We start from the raw sequence: 19,265 nt of genomic DNA, 5'->3' as shown, positions 1-19,265 counted from the left end.
TTCAAATGGCAATGAAGTATTCCACTAACCAAAACCCAGGCTCGACTCAGCTGGATAAAACAAAACCTTCTGGCAGTCATCACGCCCAGGGACCAGGCATCGCATGGCTCTGGTTAATAGGTGGCTGCATTTCATTAGCGGCTGGAGTGATTCCTGTGCATATAGCGCCATAGCCTGTATATCTGCTAAGCCTTTAAAGCACTTCGGGATGAAAATGGCTCAATGCAAAATAACGGTCTCAATTTAGCACTGCGATCTGCAGCCAAAGACTTGGAGCAACTCCCAAAGCAGAGCAAAGCTTGACTTGCTTCAAACCCGCTTCTCCGAAGGCAGATCCAGTGAGCGCAGTGCCGTCTTCTGTGCGAAGGCAGGGAGCTACTCCCGTCCATCAGGCAGGCACCGCTCCCCTCTGCCGCGCTGACAGGAAAGAGCAACTGTTTCTGCATAGACAGCAGGCCACTTCCCGCTCCGCAGGCATTGTTCCGCCTTCAGTATCGTATGGCATGCACTGGCAACGGGTACCCTTGCTCTCACAAGGTCAGCTTTTAATGTGGGGAAATAAACAGTAAAGTCACCCTTATTAATATGTACTAGTGCATGCCATTTGTGCCGTCTCCCATTTAACAGGCTTGGGTACTGAGAGCTGCAGCATTCATAACATGAAAAACATGCACAAATGAATCCCAAGCTCGGTTTTGCCGCACTGAAATAAAAGAGTAAAAAAACTTACAAGAAAGCGCAGTCACAGTGGCAGAATGTAAATGACCGCGGGTGAAGGCGGGCCGTTTGCCATCCCTGGGACTCCGCCGGAGCCTTTCCGAATGCCTGCCTTTCTTTCCTCACACGTCCTGTGACCGGGGCAGATGGCTGAGCCCCTCGCATGCTTCAGTCGTATCTGGTACGGTGAGCCCGGGCTTGGTCAATTCCCCGAAAACCCCTGTCCTGCGTGGCTTTGTGGCCTACCTGTTAAATGGATATTTATTGAGGAGATTCCCCGCTGACACAAATAAGTAAAATATAGCTGAACAAAGAGGTAACGTAAATGCGGTTTTATGCGTAAGCTGGGTATTGAAATGCGTAAGCGCATTCCTGTTGTCGTAAGGATCCCTATTGCCGTCCAGCATTGGGTTTATGATACTGGGCTTGTGTTTCCCTTTTTTTGTTTAAAAAATGCAAATAACAGTAAGTTTCAAATGCACAGTGAAGCCCTTGCTGTGTACAAGTTATTCAGTTGTTAGATTCCTTTTTCTCTTCAGAAATCTAGTTTGTGGTCTAATTGCTTGCCCTTTTAAAATTTTTTTCCTTGTATTTTGAAGCAAAATGGTTATTCATAGTTGGCACTACAAAACCGGACTGTTTCTGAAACTGTTGCTTTTTGCATCGACAGAAAAGAAGATTCGCTACCATACGATTGTTAATACAGCCAGTCCTGAGCTGGAGGGGAGCAGGGGTAGGTGCAGCTGGGAGGGCGTAAAAATGGCTGTGCTTCATACCACTGGGACTCGGACGGCACCAGGCTCGTTTGCAGTCTAAATTAATATGGTCTTTAGGCCGCTCTAATTTAGCCAGCCAATCTCCGACCTCGAAGGACCTTTATCTGCCGGGGAGGTGCCAGGAGGTGGAAGCTAGTTTCAGGTTCCTTGCATGGCGGCAGCAGGGAGGTGCAGGGTCTGTTCCAGCTGCTCAACGTCACCAAGGATTCCTGTACGGGAGGGCAGCGCCGCGCCAGCAGCAGAAGCCAGCTTCGCGGCAGCTTGGCACTGCTGCAGTTAAGCTGAATCGAAACGGGGCTGGGTTTGGCCAGAGCGCGGCTGCACGCTCTGCCAGCCAAATCCAGTGACGCTCGGATTCACTGATTCCCATTGACTTTAATAGGACCGGGATATTGTCCTCTCTGCCGAGCTAAGCACAGATACCTTCTGAAGTAGGGCAAGGCCTGACCCCGCGAAAATCCGGGGAGCTTTGCCATCGAGTTCTCCCGAGGAAAAGGGAAGGGGTGGAAGGAGACGGTCGGGAAGAAAATGTAAATAAATCCCTTTTGGGTTTAACTGTGCCCTCAAGACTTCTCTCTGACCTTGCTGAGCAGGAGAGGAACGCGGACGGGAGGCTGGGGTTATGTGTGCAACCGAGGACATGCACGGAGCAACCATTTTATAAACCATTATTCTTTAGGGCCCAGGACTCGATGATTAATGGGGCGGGGGGGGGGGGGGGGGGATAGTGGGAAGGGAAGAGGAGAAATAACGGTGGGTGTGCAGATAATGCAAAAACGCTGAACAAGTAGGCTATTAAAAAAAAAAAAAAAGCTGCTTTTTCTGGGAGAGAGGGAAATCCGTTATAATATAGCGCGCCGAGAGCGTGCTGGGTACGGCCTCCCGCTTCCAGCCTCCCTCAGCGCCGCAGTGGCGGGGAGACCGGGGGTGTGCGTGGGGGGTGGTCGGTACCTGAGAAGACCCCGCGTACGCGTGTGACGCGGCACCTGTGTGAAATAGTAATTATTCACCAAAATCATTATTTTTAAAAAAAAAAAAGGGGGGGGGGATGGAACACCCCCCACCCCCCCCAAGGAACCGTTAACTGTAAACGCACCAACGGCGCTCGCTGGCCGGCCTGATTTATAAGCGGGATCATTAAAAAAAAAAAATTTAAAAAAAAACCAAAACAAAACATTAAGGCGTCTCATTGAGGGGAAAAAAAAAAAAGGGGAAAAAAGAAAAAAAGAGGGCAGAGAGGAGGAGGCGGTTGGGGGTGGGGGAGCGCAGAGCCCCGGTGCGTGTCACTGAGGCAGCATTGACGCAGGCAGCTCTGACGGCAGCAAGCGCCGCGGCGGGGACGGCGCGCGGCTGAATGGGAGCGGCGGGCGCGCGCGGTGCGGGGGGGGGAGGGAGGGGGCGCCGCGAGGCGCCCGCGCTCGGCTCGAGCCGAGCGCGGGCGCCTCGCGGCGCCCCCCCCCCCCCCTCACCCCGCCGCGCGAGCGCGCGCTCACCCCCACCCCCTTCCCGCCTCACCCGCGCGCGCGGGGGCGGGGATGGGGGGGCCGGGGGGGGGGGGGGGGGGAGGGATTCTCGCAGCCGTTGCTGCGGCGCTCATCGGTGTGCCGGGCACGGAGCGGCCGGCGGGCGGGCGGGCGAGGGGGTTGAGGGGAGAAGGTGCGTGCGGAGGGGAAAGAGCGAGCCCGAAGGACGAGGCTGTGTCTCCCTGACCTGCCTGGCGCCTCGGTGGGGTGGGTCACCTCAGAGCTCGGAGAGGGGCGGCGGGGCAGGCAAACACCACCACCACCCCCCCCCCCGCCCCGTCAAGGGCAGGGGCTGCGTCCTTCCCCCCTTAGTCCCCGTGGGTGTGTGTGTGGCGCCCTGTGGGCTCACGGGTTACCTCAGCACCTTCCTTCACGGACCTGAACGGTGAAGGCTGACCGCTGTGGGTAGGAAGGGCTGATTTTCTGGTAGTTACCGCTTTACACCTTGGGAAGCAAAGGTTGGCGCACGCTGCTGAAAACCACCCGCTCGTCCCATCAGTTTGTTTCTCGCAGCTCGTAGGAAGTTTGGGGACTGTGGCCTTTGAGGGGGGAGAAATTCATCTTTCCTGTGAATTTCTCAAGGCTTTTCCCATACAGTCTAAGAGGCAAAAGAAAATGATGATTGTGTTGCTGATAATAAAAACACTTAGGGTTTGCTTGTCTTTGCAGCTGACTTCCTTCTCCATTAAGAAAGGAGAACTTGAACCCTGTTCCCGGGCTTTTCTCTCTGCAACTACAATGTAATAATTTGTCTTCAGGACCGGAAGGCTTTTCATAAAACAGTGAAAGGTGGCAACATAATTTTTTTGCTGTGCTTCCCTGCCTTTGGTGTTCCAACTGCTGTTAAGCAACCCTGAAAATATCTCCTTGTCTGCGTGACTGATGTTGTGCTGTTCTCGAACAGTACTTAGAAAGGACCTCACATTTTGGGGTCATCAGTCTGGTAACTTCTAGCTCTGTATTCACTAGAACCTTTTTACCAAAAGGACAGTACAGGAAAGAGTTTTTCCCCTCTGTCAAGCAGGATGATTTCTGAAGGGAAGCAAAAACGTAATGCACAGGCCCTGACTGAAAAATCAGAGGCCAATACAGTGGCAGAATCGGTGGAAGAAAACTGAAAAGGCGGCTGCTGGTGGCTGTGTCTTAGCCAGCGCTAAACCACGCAGTATGTTACTTTTTCTTCAAGCAGGCAGGACGTTGGTAGGAGCACACATGAGCCCATGGCAGCTGATTGTACTCTCACATCTATAAGGGCAATTCGGGGGCTTTTTCGGTCACATGTGTAGACCAGCACTGGTGGAAGAGGAGAATCCTTTCTTTCCTCCTCTCTGCTCTCCCCAGAGGGGTCTCTGTCCTGTGTTCTAGGCCCCCATTCTGTCAAACTTGCGAAAGCAAAGCTTCTGCAAGACAAATTCTGTCCTTGAAGAAATGAGGTTTCCTGAAGCTTTTATGGAGTTTTCAAATCAAAAGCGCTACCTGGAACATCTCTGAGGCTTGTGACTATGATTGTTGGTGTTGCTGTTCCTGCCTTACATTTTCACTTTTACACAGATGCAAGTAGTGAAGCAGTGTGAATTGCACTAGTGTAACAGTTCCTTCAGCCAGATATAGTTTACTTGGATGGTTATACAAAAAGAAGTGACAGCATAACATTTTGATTTGAAAAAAAAAAACAAACCTGAACAAAACAGTATGTTTAAAAAAGCCTGAATCTATTCCCATTATATTCACTGGTGAAGATGCAAGTGAAAAGAACTTCCAGAGCAGAATTACAGGTTCAGGTGGGCAGGGACCTCAGAAGGTGACCCTGCTCAAAGCAGGGTCAGCTGAGGGATGAGACCAGGTTGCTCAGCTCAACCTACCCTCTTCTCTCATGCATAGTAGTTTTAGAGCATGTCTAACAGTGCTGCCACTGGTCATAGTTTGGAACGGTAGGAGCCAGATTCTTCCTTCTCTCACTTACACTAATTTTATACTTGCTGGGAGTGGATGCAGTTACTCATGCTCAGTACTAGTATAAGGGAGAGGAGAAATCAGTGCTGTTGAATCAAAACGCACCTTAAAGCAAAAACTCTTCTTTGTGTTGGTCACTGAATTGCACTTTAAAGACTATAAATATTTTGTTATAACTACTCCCTTAAAGTTACAGTGTATTTTGACAGTATCCTACATTTCGTGTGTATTTTGTTTTTCATTTTTTCTTTCTGTTACCAAATACATTCAGATGGAAATACCAACAATTATCCTCTGAGAGCCAAAATAGTAAGGGCAGATGATTTGCTGTAGAGTAGGATTCGTAACAGGAGTTGCACTCGTTTCTGATAGCACTTGATTTTATTCTGAGTTCCTTAAATAAAGGGTTAAAAATCATTGGAAATATAGAGTGGAGCATATCTTGCAGAAACATGCAGTTAGAATTGATTTTTTTCTCCTCCTTCCACAGAAAATAGTGAAGGAAAAAACAAACGTGTAGGTTGGACACCATGGCGGGGGTTTAAAAGCATAACCCCTGTGAGCCACTGGGATGGTTGAGGAGAGGTAGCTGGAAAGCAGAATGAAAGCTGAATGAACAGTAACTGGAAACTGTGTGATTGTCACAATACTGGAATTACTCATTTAGACTAAAATATTGTCCCCCCCTTGTACAATCTCAAATGAAGGTTTTTTACTGAAATCTAAGGAGAACCTGGTTTTCAGTTGCTTGTGCTTATGCCTATAAAAATTATACTTAACCAAACACGGGTTTTACCCAGCTGAATTTGAGAGGGTTTTACGCCTCACTGCTCCAAACGTTTGCGTACGGGAGACACCAAGACAGGCTCTGTGCTGGAAAACATGCAGGCCAGAAGAAGTGGGGAGGCAAAGCTGGTAAACCACCTTGATACTCCACAGGCGCAACAGCTTCTCGGGTAAAGAGTGGCCCCAGTAGGGCCCTGCAGGCCCAGGCTGGCTGGCACGGCCGTGGGACGCCTCCCTGGCCCACCTCGCAGCCTGAGGCTGCGCCAGGAGTGGGCAACAGAGCCCTGCGCTGGCGGGCACTCCCCGCAGGGCAGCTCCCTTCCTACCACAGACTCTGCCAGCGTCCCCCAGGGGCCTAGGGTGGGCCTCCGTGTCTTGCCGTAAAGTACAGACTGTGGTCTGTAAAGGAGACTGTAAGGAAGAGGGCTGTAGAAGTAAATAGATCAAATAAATAAATAAAACGGTCTTGACCGGGAGAAAGTGTCATGGAAAATGGCAGGGACAAAGCCCAGAGCGGCAATGTTTGAGGACAAGAGACCTTTGCAGGCTCTTTTCTCCTATTCCAGCCCTTTTGGTTACCTGAGGTACCACAAACTGTTTTTCAAGCGTATAGTGTTTCATATACACCCATCGTGGAAACTCTTAGTACTGACCTTCTTCTAATGCTGGGCTAGTGTGTAAGTACCTAGAAACTTGTGAGCAGAATGACCCACTGTGTCTTTTACAAAACGTAACAGTTAGAGTTTCATCTCAGTGATGCCACGGACACTGCTAAGGCAGGTGCATGCTTTCTCAGCTGGGTAGGGGACAGTGGATTTTACCTCCCAGGAGCAAGGGAGTTTTGCTGCCCCTAGGAGATGGGGGAAGTTTCCGTACACTCCCCCGCTCCGTCTTGAGCAGTAGCTGCTACCCTGAACACTTCCATCCTTCTCAACAGAGAGGTGCTTGAAAATCCACTCAACAAATTCACAGTTCTAAAAATTGGTAAAGCCTCAAACTGTGCAAAGTAAGCCACCATATTTTTACAATTAAAGATGCCACTACACGATGACAGCTAAGGTTTATGAGGAGACATGGATCAGGACTTGGTGGCCATATGTGTTGGACAAATATGAGGCGTTTGCAGAAGGCAGAAGGAAAAGCGGACAAAGTAACTTTATTCTTGAAGGTGAGAACACCCAGTTCCCTCTAACTTAACAGAGCAAATTCAGCAAGGCCTCTCTAGATAGAACGGCTCTTCATCTGTTCTGTGAAAGTACAAAGGTGAATGTTGTGAAATTAGAGTACACATTTCATGCTGAAAGAACAATATTTTAAAAAAACAGAGACAGACATGGCTTTGTCTCTTGAAACTGACTTAGTACCACCTTCCTGGTAGTGCTGAATTTCCTATGAAACTTTTAAACGTGCCTCTCACCCCCCTCCTTTGAATTGTTAAATTACGAGATCAAAAAGGTGGTCATTTTCGTAGCATAAGAAACTGGGAACTGCGTCAGTCCTCCGGGTTTTCTTTGTGCTACGTGTCAACTTGTACTGTATGTAATGTCAGTGCAGTGGGGCTACTTGATCATTATTATTACTGTAAATTAGCTTGTGGGGTGGAAAAATGACAGATACGGTGGTAAGTTCTGGGTTTTGTTTTTAAGTTGGGAAAGTGGGTGAAGCAAAAGAGTGTGTGTGTGTGTGTGTGTGTGAGAGAGAAAGATACTTCAGTTCTAAACCTGCACTAAACTCTCTCCAAGGCCTTGCTCGAATCACTTAGTGGAAGACACCGTGATTTTCAGTCATATCAAATAGTATCTTACCGTGCAAGAATTCCCACTGAAAGCAGTGGAACTAGCCAGGGATTAAGGCAGTAATAAAGATGATAGAACAGGCTCTTCACCTCTCTGCTGCCGTTTCCCAATTTATAAAATGAGGATAATAAAATTTACCAACTGTTCTGGGTGTTGTAAGGATACATTAGCTCATGCTAGCAAATCACTTTGAAGACAAAACCAAATGCTATACAAATGCTAAGTATTCTGTCAAGATGTGCAGGAATGTATTCACAGTTCAGGGACACATACCAGAATAACTGCTTTGAGTGGGGAGAGGGCTTTTGCAAGAGTTAGGCTTTAATGATACAGCTGTCTACAATATCTGGAACACTGTGTTGTAAGTCACCTCATAAAGACATACAAAGAAAAAATTACAAACTGCTTGGGAAAAGTGATAGTGTGGCACTACATGAAAGAGCATCGATTCCCTCATTGTGCCGTTTGTTAAGTATTGGTTAGGTATTGCTGGGTCAAATAGTTCTAAACGGAGTCAGCCATGTGAGAAAAAAGTAAGAGAAAGCAAACTTGCAATGTAAGACCTCCCTAGGCCTTACGACTGTTGCGTTTGGTTATTTGCTGTGTCTGTGCAGTGTCTACTGTACAGAGGCGGGTTTCTCTTAACCAATGCTGTTTCTATCTCCTCGGAACTTTTAATTTTATATCCCTTTAAAATACGCTGTATTCAGACCGACTAGTCACTGAAAAGCGCCGTGAATGGTCCTTTGTGAACATGATTGACGGGCTAGGCTGGCAATGCTTTAAAAAATAAAGCAAAAAGTAAAGTGTTTGCAAACTGAGCTATATTTATTGAAGGTCTTTTGCCTGATGATTTCAGTTATTGACTCATGTGAGGCAAATACCCAGTCCAAATCCATAAGCCTGAAAACACTTCAAGTCTACCTCTGAGTACAACTGTGTTTAGTAGGGCCCTAACTCCAGGTCCCAAGGCCTGCTCCTGGAATCCCACAGCGAGGGATCGCCGAGCGCGCTGTAAGGACTCCTATTTACCTTCACAAGTCTTAGATCGGGACCTTCTTCTCTTCTAATGAAAAGGCTTCGGACTTGATATACTGAATGCCCCTTGCTCAAGTCTGGTGACGTAAGCCCACCAAGAGAAAACAGTTCATGAAATCCTATCCAAAAGAAGTTACCGAAGTCACTGAAAGTGGGGAGCATTTAAATGAGTAATAGCAGTGAAATTGGTTACTTTTCAGAGCATTAGAAAGGAACTAATAGCAGAGCTCTCGTGTACCGCGCTAGACTTTTTTCCTTGAGGCCTACCTGAGTGATAGCTAATCACAGTGCCAGGCGGAGGTGGAAGGCAGCATTCATCTGGAAGTGGGAGTGAGAAGTACTAAATTCTTACACCAAAAAAAGATCGGTAAATAATGCTGATACGCCAAGAAACCCCAAACGCTGGTAAATTATTTCAGACCGGTACTCTCCCCACCCCAAAAGCTTTCTCTTTGCTTTCCTCCTCTGGATCATATCCAGTCAAGCAGCAACATGCCGTCTTCTCCCCTTCTTCCGTTTCCCTCTGAGACTGCCCCAAACTGTTTTGAAGCGCGGAGTCACTTTTGGACTGTGAGTAAAGCAAGCCAGCGTTGTACGGAATATGGAAACTGGTGCTGCCTTCCCTTTGTTTCTTCCTCCTTCTCTCTCATTGTATGTGTCAAAGAGTTTAACTGTGGAGAAGGTAGCTCCTTGAGATGGGCCAAATCTTCTTCTGTGTAGCGGGAAGGAATTTAAAAAAGAGTGCTTAGGAATTTAAAAAAGAGTGCTTAGGAGTAACTGGATGGAAAGCTTTCCTTTGGCAAGATCTGTTAGAGAGGATGGGGTGCAATCCCAACGGGAGTTAGACTTAAAGTTTGGCTTGGTACAGCCTCAGAGATTATTGTTTATGGAATTATCCTGTTCATCCCGTATCCTCCCCCCAGGAGATGATCTATTCCGTATTTCCATCCCTGATTTCCATGACACCGTAATAAAAACATGATCTGTCAGCATGTTAATAATTTAGTGGAAACTCCTGTGTAAAGGCAAATCTCGATGGGAACTTCCTAAAACACAGATGCGGGATAATGCCATGTCTTATATTGTGATAGACATATTGTGATTTCTGTCTGCCGAATGGGTGAAAAAAAGAATTTAGAAACGTAGTACTTGAAATACAACATAGCATAGGATTGCCCCTAAAGCTTGACAAATATATCCAATTCTGTTCCCTGTAATTTTTTAGGGCATCTCTCTGAAGGAAAGGGATGTGCTACTAGGTCCTGAAAAGCTCCACAAATCATTCACAAAAATAAACACCTTGCTAAATCAGGCTGTGCAAGCACGCAAGCGTCTCCTGCTGATGATTTGAAAATCTCCTCCTTTACTTTGCAGCCAAATCTTACCAAAGCCTTGTGCGGGAGATTATCATGACAGATATATCAAAGGCCGTCATGAATGCCACATTTAACATCCATGCCAGTGAGAGAGTCTTTATGCATCCTCTCCCTGCTTGGTGCTCCCGTTCGCTGTCTCTCCCTTCTCGCCGAGGCGAACTTCGAAAAGAGAAAGAACCCGGCACCTTGTGAGTGCTTCCAGCAGACAGCGAACCTGATTCGGGCGTGCAGTGGTACCACTGACATCACCAGTACCTAAAATTGTTCCAGCAAAGAACTGGCTCCATGGTTTGGGCAAATAGCCACTTAGATCATTTGGAGGCTGAACGAGCCGTGCCCCAGAGCTGCCAGGACGCGGAAGGAAAAGTCTGGACACTAAGCGTGGGGCTGGGGATGAGGAGAGGGGGCGGAAATCGGCATTCAGAAAACGGGCCCGGCCACGCAGGCTGGGTGGGGATGGCCTTCTCAGCCACCCACCACCGTATGGCTCGACGACAGAACGAGGGCACCCTCGCGGACCGGGATCCCCGGGGACCTTCCCTGCCACCGCCCGTGTCACCCCCGGCTCCCCCTCCGGCGGAGGCAAGGCGCGGAGAAGGGGCTGCTCGGTCTTCTCCCCGCCCGGCTGCGGCCCAGCCCGGAGGCACCGCAGCGGCAGCGCGGACACGCGTGGGCCGGAGCAGCCGGGAGAGGCGCTGCCCTCCCCCGCGGCGGGGCCGGGCGCGCTGCCCGCAACGGGAGCGCGGCGCGGTGCCGGCGTGCCCGCTGCCGCCCGGGAGCCGCGTGCTGCTGGCTGGCGGCGGCGGGGTTATTTAACACCCGGGCTGTCATTTCTAGGACAGCGGCTCACGGGAGGGGGCGGGGAAGGGCCCCCCCCGCGGCGTTTGCAGCGCCCGCGGGGATTGGCAGCCCCGAGGTGCGGCCGCCCCCGCGCCCGGCAACCCCCAGCAACCTCCGCCGCCGCCCCCGCCGCAGCTCGGCGGGGCTCGGGAGCGCGGCAGCGGCCCCCGTATGCGGTCAAAGCCGTGGCAGTGGGAGTGTGACCCCACATGGAAAGGAGCCGACTGCTTCGCATCGGCTTTGCTTTTTTTTTTTTTCTCCTTCTTTTCTATGTAAGCACCTTCCAGTGCTGGGGGGGGGGGGGGGGGGGAATCATTGCAGCCTATACAGCAAGAAATTGCTACTTAAGAAGATCTAGCCATACGCCAGATACACTTCAGCATTTACCCGAGCCTAAATATATTTGGAAAGATGGGGGGAGGGCACTTTTACCCGGCTTTCATCAATGCCTGCTTGAAGAGACACAGAAATAATTACGAAAAAAAAAATCCCACCCCTCCCCCCGCCCGAGCAATCATAATACATTGAAATTTCCCAAAGTCTAGTCAGCTGCAAAAAATAAATGTTTCTGGAGCTAGAGGATCATGTTGCAGAAGCGTATGACTGCAAGACCCAGATTCCTTTCCCTGCTCCCCCGTCTCTTTCCTTAGGTGTTTTTTAGCGTTATTATTTGTTTTGGGAGGGGAAAAATCATCTTCGCTTCAGTCTCTTGCTAGAGGTCCAGACTGCTTACGTCTGAGCGCCCCTTATCATTTCAGTGAATGGCAATTGCAGCCTTGGTGCTGTTATAGCAATGAAGCTACAGACGTCATTGCCTCCTGTTGGACGTGAGATGTGTCCAAGCATCAGCCCTTTTTGCTTAAGAAAAACTCTTTAACTTCCACGCAGCCGACAGGCAGGCTTTTCTAAGATCCTGTGGACCCAACATTGTATTGATAGAGTTATCTCTTTTTATTTATATATACACATACGCATACACAGGTGTGCATGTGTATGTGTGTCTGTACGTATGTATATAGAGAGACAGAAATAGACAAATTAAAGCTGCAGCTATATTGCAGGCTCCTCTCAAATTTCCTGCTCGTCAGAGTAGCTCTCTGCATCGTTTTGTTAAATACAGCCCGGCGGGAAAGCCATCATCAATCAATTTCGGGTAACAAGGAAGACTTGTTGAACACCTTGTTCTCCAGACCCCGGGAAGATGCTGGGCTGCTGGAGCGTGGAAGAGCCAGGACTGTGCCCCGAACTTCACCCACTTGGCAGCCGCTATTCCTAAACCATTTCCCCTCTCCTCCCCTGCCTCTTTGCCTCCCGGACTGAGAATCTGCTCTTTAAAGTTGATCTGAAGGGGAAAGCAGAGACGAGCTTGTGCATAGTTTGGAGGGTAAGTTGTGTCCTCCCCCCTCCCCCCCCCCCCCCGCGAATAAATACCCGCTAGCGAGCCTTGAAATCCGCCAGGAAAGGGGGGGGGGGGGGGGGGGGGGGAACTAGACGGGACTCCCCGGGGGAGCGGCACATCTTGCACCCAGGACTGAAAGGGTTACAGAGACAGCGAGAACGACCGACCGACTGACTGCGGGGGTACTGACTTCACGGCAGAGTTTGCAAGGTGCGAGTTATTCGTGAATATTCCCAGCCGGCTGCGGAGCCCAGCAGCACCGCTCCGCCGCCGCTCCCGCAGGTGACGGGCGGGGTGGCCGCAGCCCCCGCCGAGCCGCCCCCGCGGGCCGCGCCGCGCCCCTGCCCGCCGCCGCCGCCGGCCCCTCGCCCGGCCCCGGCAGCCTCCGGGGAGCCGAGGATCCCCGGCTCCCAGAGCACATGACCCCTGCAGGGAATTTAGCCTCCCTGCACCTGCAGGCTCTTGTCATCCGTCCTCCTCTGCTCCTGGTTTTCTTTTTAATCCTCTCATCCCCCCGCTCTCCGCCACCCATCCATTCAGCTTTTACCTCCCCCCCCCCTCCCTTTTTTTAACCAGGAGAAATCCCACCCGCAGAAAATAATATCAATGAGCTCCCTCCTTCCTCCCTCCCCCCCAATAAAAAAAAGCACCACCCGCTAACATTTGGAAAAACAACAGAGGACTATTGCCTCTCTCTTTAATTTTCACTCACACACTCAGATGAATGAGCAAGGAAGGGGGAGACCTCAACGGCCCCTTTAGACGTGGGGCTGAATTGATGGGATTGTGATTTGTAGGATTTCTCCACTTAGTCCCTGCCTCCTACTTGCTCTCCAGCCACTCCAAAGTCTCTTCCCCTCTCTTTAAGCAGCGATTTCTTTCAATCTCTCTCTCCCTCCCTGTGTCTCTCTCCCTCACACTCTCCCTCTCTCTCCACATACACTCATCTCCCCGGAGAGAGAGAGAGGAGAAACTCAACTCCCAAACACCGACCAGATGTCGAAGAAACGCAAAGCCCTGGAGGGTGGCGGAGCCCGGCTCCCCCCCGAGGACTCCAGAGCCTCCTTTGGGGCCGGCGAGGAGCAAGGTAGGGCGGCGGAGGCCTGCAGGTGGCCGGGCGGTTGGCAGCCGGGAGCCCACCGCAGGGGCGCATCAGCCTGGCTGGCCTCCTGCAGCCCACCGACACCGGGGTGACTTTGGCATTTAGGCCAGGCTGTTCCCACCACTGGGCTCGAAACTGCAGGGCTGTTCTCACCGCACTGACATGGAACTCCTGAGAGGGGAAGGGTTAAGGGGGGCAGGGGGAAGGGGAGAGGGAAGGGGGTGTGGGAGGGTGGCCGAGGGGGGTGGTGGGTCTGCTGAGAGCGGTCCAGGCTGCCTTCCCCACTGCAGTTTGTCACTGGCATGGGCATAGCCACACTGCCTCATTGATTTGTAGCTTGTGTAAATCTCTGTTTGCAGGGCGCTCCTAGCTTGGGCAGCAAATGAGCTATAGGCACCTAATACATACGTTGTGGTTTTGCGTGGGTCCAGTTTCCTTCAGTAAGCCCCATCCCTGGTACGATTTCGGTTGCGTCATGTTGAGGCTTCAGATGCTGCACTTGCAGCGCACTTTGCATCCAGCTAAAGTTGGTTTTTCCCCAGCCTTGCTGCTTTGCTGTAATTTTCAAGCTCCAAGTATTTGTGGTGAAAGCTGCTCTGTACTTTTTGACAAGATAATATCAATGTAGCAGCCGAGTGGTGTAAAATCAGCTATGCACACAAGTGTGAGGGAGTTCTGCAGCCGAATTTCTTGTTGTTTTTCAGCCAGCCCAGTGGGTTCCCTTCCTTTGTGTTTATTTTGACTAAGTGGGCCCAGATGAACCAAGCTGAGCTACAGGGCTCTGGGCTTGTGGCTGTAATGCAGAGAGGAGAGGAGAATACCGGTTGGATTCAGAGCAGTGTTTCAGGCTGTTGTGAATGGCTGTGGAGGCTGTGGTGGGAGATGGTGGGTGTGTGGTGGGTTCAGATGACGATGTGAATATGTCTCTGTGCGTGCTTGAACTCATAAATGAGGTGCTTTTGCCTGGGCAGGTGCACGCAGAGCAGAGAGGGATGGAATGAGTGTGTTCTCCAACATGGAGTCTGTGGCCCTTTTTGTAAAGGATGTGAAGGATCATAATGTCACAAGTCACCCAGATCATGAAATTCACTCGCCACCATGGATGTTTTTGCTTTTTGCAAGGAAATGTCTCCAGCACAGTGGCTGGTGTGCTCTTCTGGTTTCATTAGAAAGGAGCACTCGTAGTGATTCACCATCTCTCTCAAAAGATGTAGTTTAGGGTTTATGTGGTTGTTGGTTTTAAATTGTTTGGCTCTCCCACAGGAAAATAAGATCCATATTCATATTTTCTTATCATTTCCCTGCTTAAGACCAGTCTTGACATGGGAGGGACATTTTAAGACCCTGTGAATGACTTTATTTGCATGACAGCATTCAATGTTTTTGCAGTGTGGAATTTTGCTGTTACTAACCTGGAAAATCTTACCTCTTTGTCAGCAATGGAGGAGGTTAAACACAGAAGGGGCATTCAGCAGAGACCTGAAAGTTGGCTATAGATTCCGTGTAATTCTAATTTAAATGTATGCCAATAGTGGGTGTAGGAGCACCTTACACATTATTGTGATGTATGCCTGGTTTTCTTTTTTTTAATTCTTTTTTTTTTTTTAACTCCACAATAGTATTTCCTATAACACTTCTGGTTATGTAACAAGAAAGAGAAAACAAAATATAACTTTAAAACAGGATTGTTTTTTCTTGACTTCAGTATGTACAAAACAAATGAAATGGGAAGTGAAAAAATATTTAATAAAGCGTTGATGTGTATCTAAAGAGAATAAATAAGGTATCATTTTCCTCATAAGGGGACACAAGGTATTTTGTAAATCAAACTGATTGAAAACCTGTGTTTGCACCTAGGTAGTTCAGGCTTGTGTTGTCTTTGACACAGTAAATGATGAAATTAAATTAAAAATGTAGTTTTATTTCTGAGCTCAAATTTATTTTTGTGAACTTTTATTCTGTTTATTTTCTCCCTCCTATTTTACAGGAAGGAATGTTGCTTGTTAATTACATTGTCTGTGACTACGTAACTGTAGAAACCATTAAGAGTGTGCAACGTATCACAGTGTCGTAGGGAGTGTATTTTTGTGTGAGATGGTGGATGTGAAGCTTTCTTAAGGTATGAGATGTGCAGGTAATTTTTTTTGATTAATCTGAAGTATTTCACTATGAAGCACTGCGCTCTTACAGCAGGTTTACTACCTCTGTAGGGAAGGCATACTTGCTAGTTTGGAGGGAGAGTGTGTAATATTTGCCCAGAAGTATGGAAAAGCCATGTAACTCCTGGGTTTTAGCGTTAAAACGTGTGTGCATTGGGAGCAGGGAGGCGGGGAAGGGGAAATGGGCATTAGTAAACGAAGGGAAGAAAAATAGAGAGCTCAGATTTCTGGAGGCTGCCAAATCCTGTGTTCCTGCAGAAGTCGAATGCAGAAGCCCTGCTGTCCTCAGCTAACGAGGTGACTTCTTTTGGTGACAGAAGCGTGAGTGCGCGAGAGCCTGGGTCTGGGTCTGCCATCTTACGTCTCTGTGTCACCTGGTCAGCTGAGGGCATGCGTTGCTAACAGATGAATCTCTTCTGTTTTTAAATCTTAAGAGAGTGCAGACTAATTCTTAGCTGCTCCAGACTGTGTTGGATATTTGGCCAACTGAAGTGTGTGCTTGCGGAGTTTCATTCAGCTCTTGTTTATCCTTACTTGGCAAAGCTGTGGGTGGACAGACACTATGTAGGCCACGATACAGATTTTTCAAACTTCCCTGGTGCGGTTTTGTTTTTACGCTCCTTCAAAGTATTTTATGAAGGACTCTGTAATCCATACTGTAACCTTGCCTTTTATTATGGGGTCTGATGCTATACGTTTCAAGCCTCACTGGTGTGGAGAGGAGGTAAGGGATGAGAGTACTCAGCATCTCCCACCTTCTCAACAGTGAGAGCCTGAACCTGTCTGTCTAACTCAAGGCACTTCACTGCTTCACCTTATTAAGAGGTGAGCTCCTAAGGCTCGTTCCCATAATTTGTGGAGACACGGTGGCATCTCTGGGGAGAATTCAGATTTTTACGTAAGCTGAATTGCCTCTCGGAGGTGCCCTTTTCTTTCCATTGACTGTGCATGGAGCCTAGGGTAGCTACACTGGTTTACTTGTACCAGTCTAAATGGCAGGAACTCCAGCAAAGCTGATAGGGTCTTAGTGGAGAAACCAGATATGGTCATTCAGTGTGATACCCAGCATGGAGAAGGTGGGATTTGTCTGTTGAAATGCGGCTCTCTGGACTCCCTTTATGGTCAGGAAGCAGAACATTTCTAGGGAGCAATTCATCTCTTCCTGAAGTGGAAGTCAACATTTAGTCAGCTGAATCAGATCTGAGAAGTGCTGTTTCTGCCAATTGAATATAAAGGTAGTCCAAACATCTAGCGTGGATGTAGACAACTGTATTTCAGCAGATGACTCCTGCCTTTTGACCAGATCTTTCAGGCTTCGGTGTAAGTCAAATGGCAAAGATATTTTTCAGCTGCATTTGAAGCAGAGGTCTTCCCTTCTGGTGATAACCCTTTTGCTTAAAATTGTAGCACAAAAAAATTGAAGAAGGATCCTGTTTTCTGTGAATCACTGTTTTCTATGAATGTGTTGAAAGCTAGTGTGGAAGATGTAAAAATGGAGGGTGTTGGTTTAAAAACAAACAAATAAAATGTTGACACTTCTCTGGACCAAATGCAACATGACATTGTGCCTAAATTATTCAGTAATGCTGCCCACAATTATCCAGCAGTTCCTGGATATAGTATAACACAGTATTTTGGAAATTTTCTTGCAGAGATTTTTGAGCATGATGGATTCAGGGAAGGAAGCATCTCTAAATTCTCACTGGGCTGCTCTTTCTCTATTTGGATTATGTATGAAGATAAATAAATGCATTTCTTCTTCCACCTCACCTGTGGTCCCGTTGTTCAGAGTGCTGAATGGTCTCCATTGTCACAAATATGAGTGATAGTTGAGAGTTTTCTGTGCTTTACAAAATTGGTCTCCAAAGAGAGAACTGTTGCAAAACTCCTCCAGAGGCAAAGTTGAACTCCTGTCTGCCCAAGAGTAACTTTTAAGACGTGATTACTTTCTTTGAGTTCAATGGGACTGTCCACGTGCATAAAAGTTAATCATGTGCATAAGGAAGTCTTTGCAGGATTTTGAGGGTCTTAGTTATTATTAAGCAGAGAGCTCTTGAGGGTCACTTCTATGCAAAGGATACTTCCCTAGTAATGACTAGGGGGAGCAGTTTATACTAAACAATTCTCTCTGACTAATACTAGATGATTTGTGTGAGTGCTTAGCATTCACGTTTGTCTTGAACTTTGGTATTAAGTTATTGAGTATTATTAAATCTTAATTTGGGATCATCAGACACAGGAAACCAAGTTCTGTCCTGTTATTCAAGGCTTACACTGATGTAATGGATATCAGAATTGAACCCAACTTCTGAATTACAGTTTTTCCCCCCCATACTTGGTCTTCATCAATACAATTAAAGTAACAGTCTTTACTCCATTTGTTGTTTTATCATGCAAGTGACTATTGGGATTCCTTCAAGCTCTGCACACTGTTGTTGATCTCCATGTTCCTCTGATACAGGTGGAAAAGCAAAGCAGTTCTTCCCTTATGAGTGCAATTTGAGGCTTGTTTCTCCCGTACTTACTTTTCTCCATCCTCTGTGTCCTCGCCATTCTTTTCTTTCCACTTAGCTTCTGATCCCTGAAACAAACAAGCCCTCTCTGTCTTTGGCTCCCACTCTGGAAGATCTGGCTACTCGGAGTTAAGGTGTTTAGCAACAGAGGCTTATGTGTTTGTGAGGGCATGGGAAAGAGAAGGGAATTATTGTACAGCTTGGGTTTTGTGCCAATACTGTAATAGCACAGAAAAAAGTGATCCTTTTGACTCCGTTCAGAGGAGAAAGTTTGTATCACCAAAAAAAAAGAAAAAGAAATGCAGCAACAGCTTTTTAAGGGCTTTGTTAATGGAAAAGAAACCATGCTTTCCAAGGCTGATTAGCTCAATGGTTACCAATAGTTTCCTGTGTTGGATTTTGATTTTTGATCTCTTTCTCCTGAGACAGTCAAGGACCTACCTTCCAGACGCTGTGAACGATAGATGGGGTCTAACTTTTGGTTGCAGAGGATCAAAATCAACAAGCTGAAAAGGAAGACAGTTCTACCAACCCACTTCAGTGTATGTGAAGCTGTATGTAAAGCTAAGGAGAACTCAAAATGTTTGGGAAGAGAGAGTGGGGATAAGGTATATATGCTGTGAAATAGCGTTGTAAGCGCTCCCTGGAAAAAATATTTTCCTCAGGTGTTGTTGCTGACTTGCCTTCCCATCCATTGTCTCATAAAGACTGTTGAGGAGCTTTTCTGTTCCCGTTTGTTACACAGAGGTATGTTAGTGTGCGCCTAGGTATAAGTTTATGAGCCTTGTTTGAAGTAAAATACAAAGGCTAATGTTTGAGCATTTTGCTGAGTCGGTGTTTCCACTTAGGAGAGGACTTTTCTGTCCAGCAGTGCAGTACTGCCTAGTACAGCTTGGTTTTGAGCTGCTCCTAGCAAGATGTGAGGTCACTGTCTGCATTTGAGGGGAGAAAAGCTATCCCAACTGATGTCATGAGGCAGAGCCATAGGGAAAGGGGTGATATTTTAAGTACTTGGCATAGTTGCTTTGGTTGGAAAGTGTGACTTTGGGTGAATTACTGACTTGCCCTATAAATAAATTTATCCAAACATCTTAAAAATGGAGATGACTTTTTAATTATTTGTGGGCACTTAGATATTTCAGCTATGCTGGTCATGTAGCGTGTATGGTAATGCTATAAAAACGCCTAGTGAGTCAGGAATTGAAATTTCAGTGAAAAGCAGTGGAGAAGTCTCCTGAGTGACTTGTAAAAATGGGACTTTGGTTAAATAACCAGCCTTTCCAGGAA

Source organism: Aptenodytes patagonicus, chromosome 3 (assembly GCF_965638725.1).
Source record: "Aptenodytes patagonicus chromosome 3, bAptPat1.pri.cur, whole genome shotgun sequence".
NCBI lineage: Eukaryota > Metazoa > Chordata > Aves > Sphenisciformes > Spheniscidae > Aptenodytes > Aptenodytes patagonicus.
The sequence above is the reverse complement of the archived record's forward strand: the minus strand, read 5'-3'. Positions refer to the sequence as shown.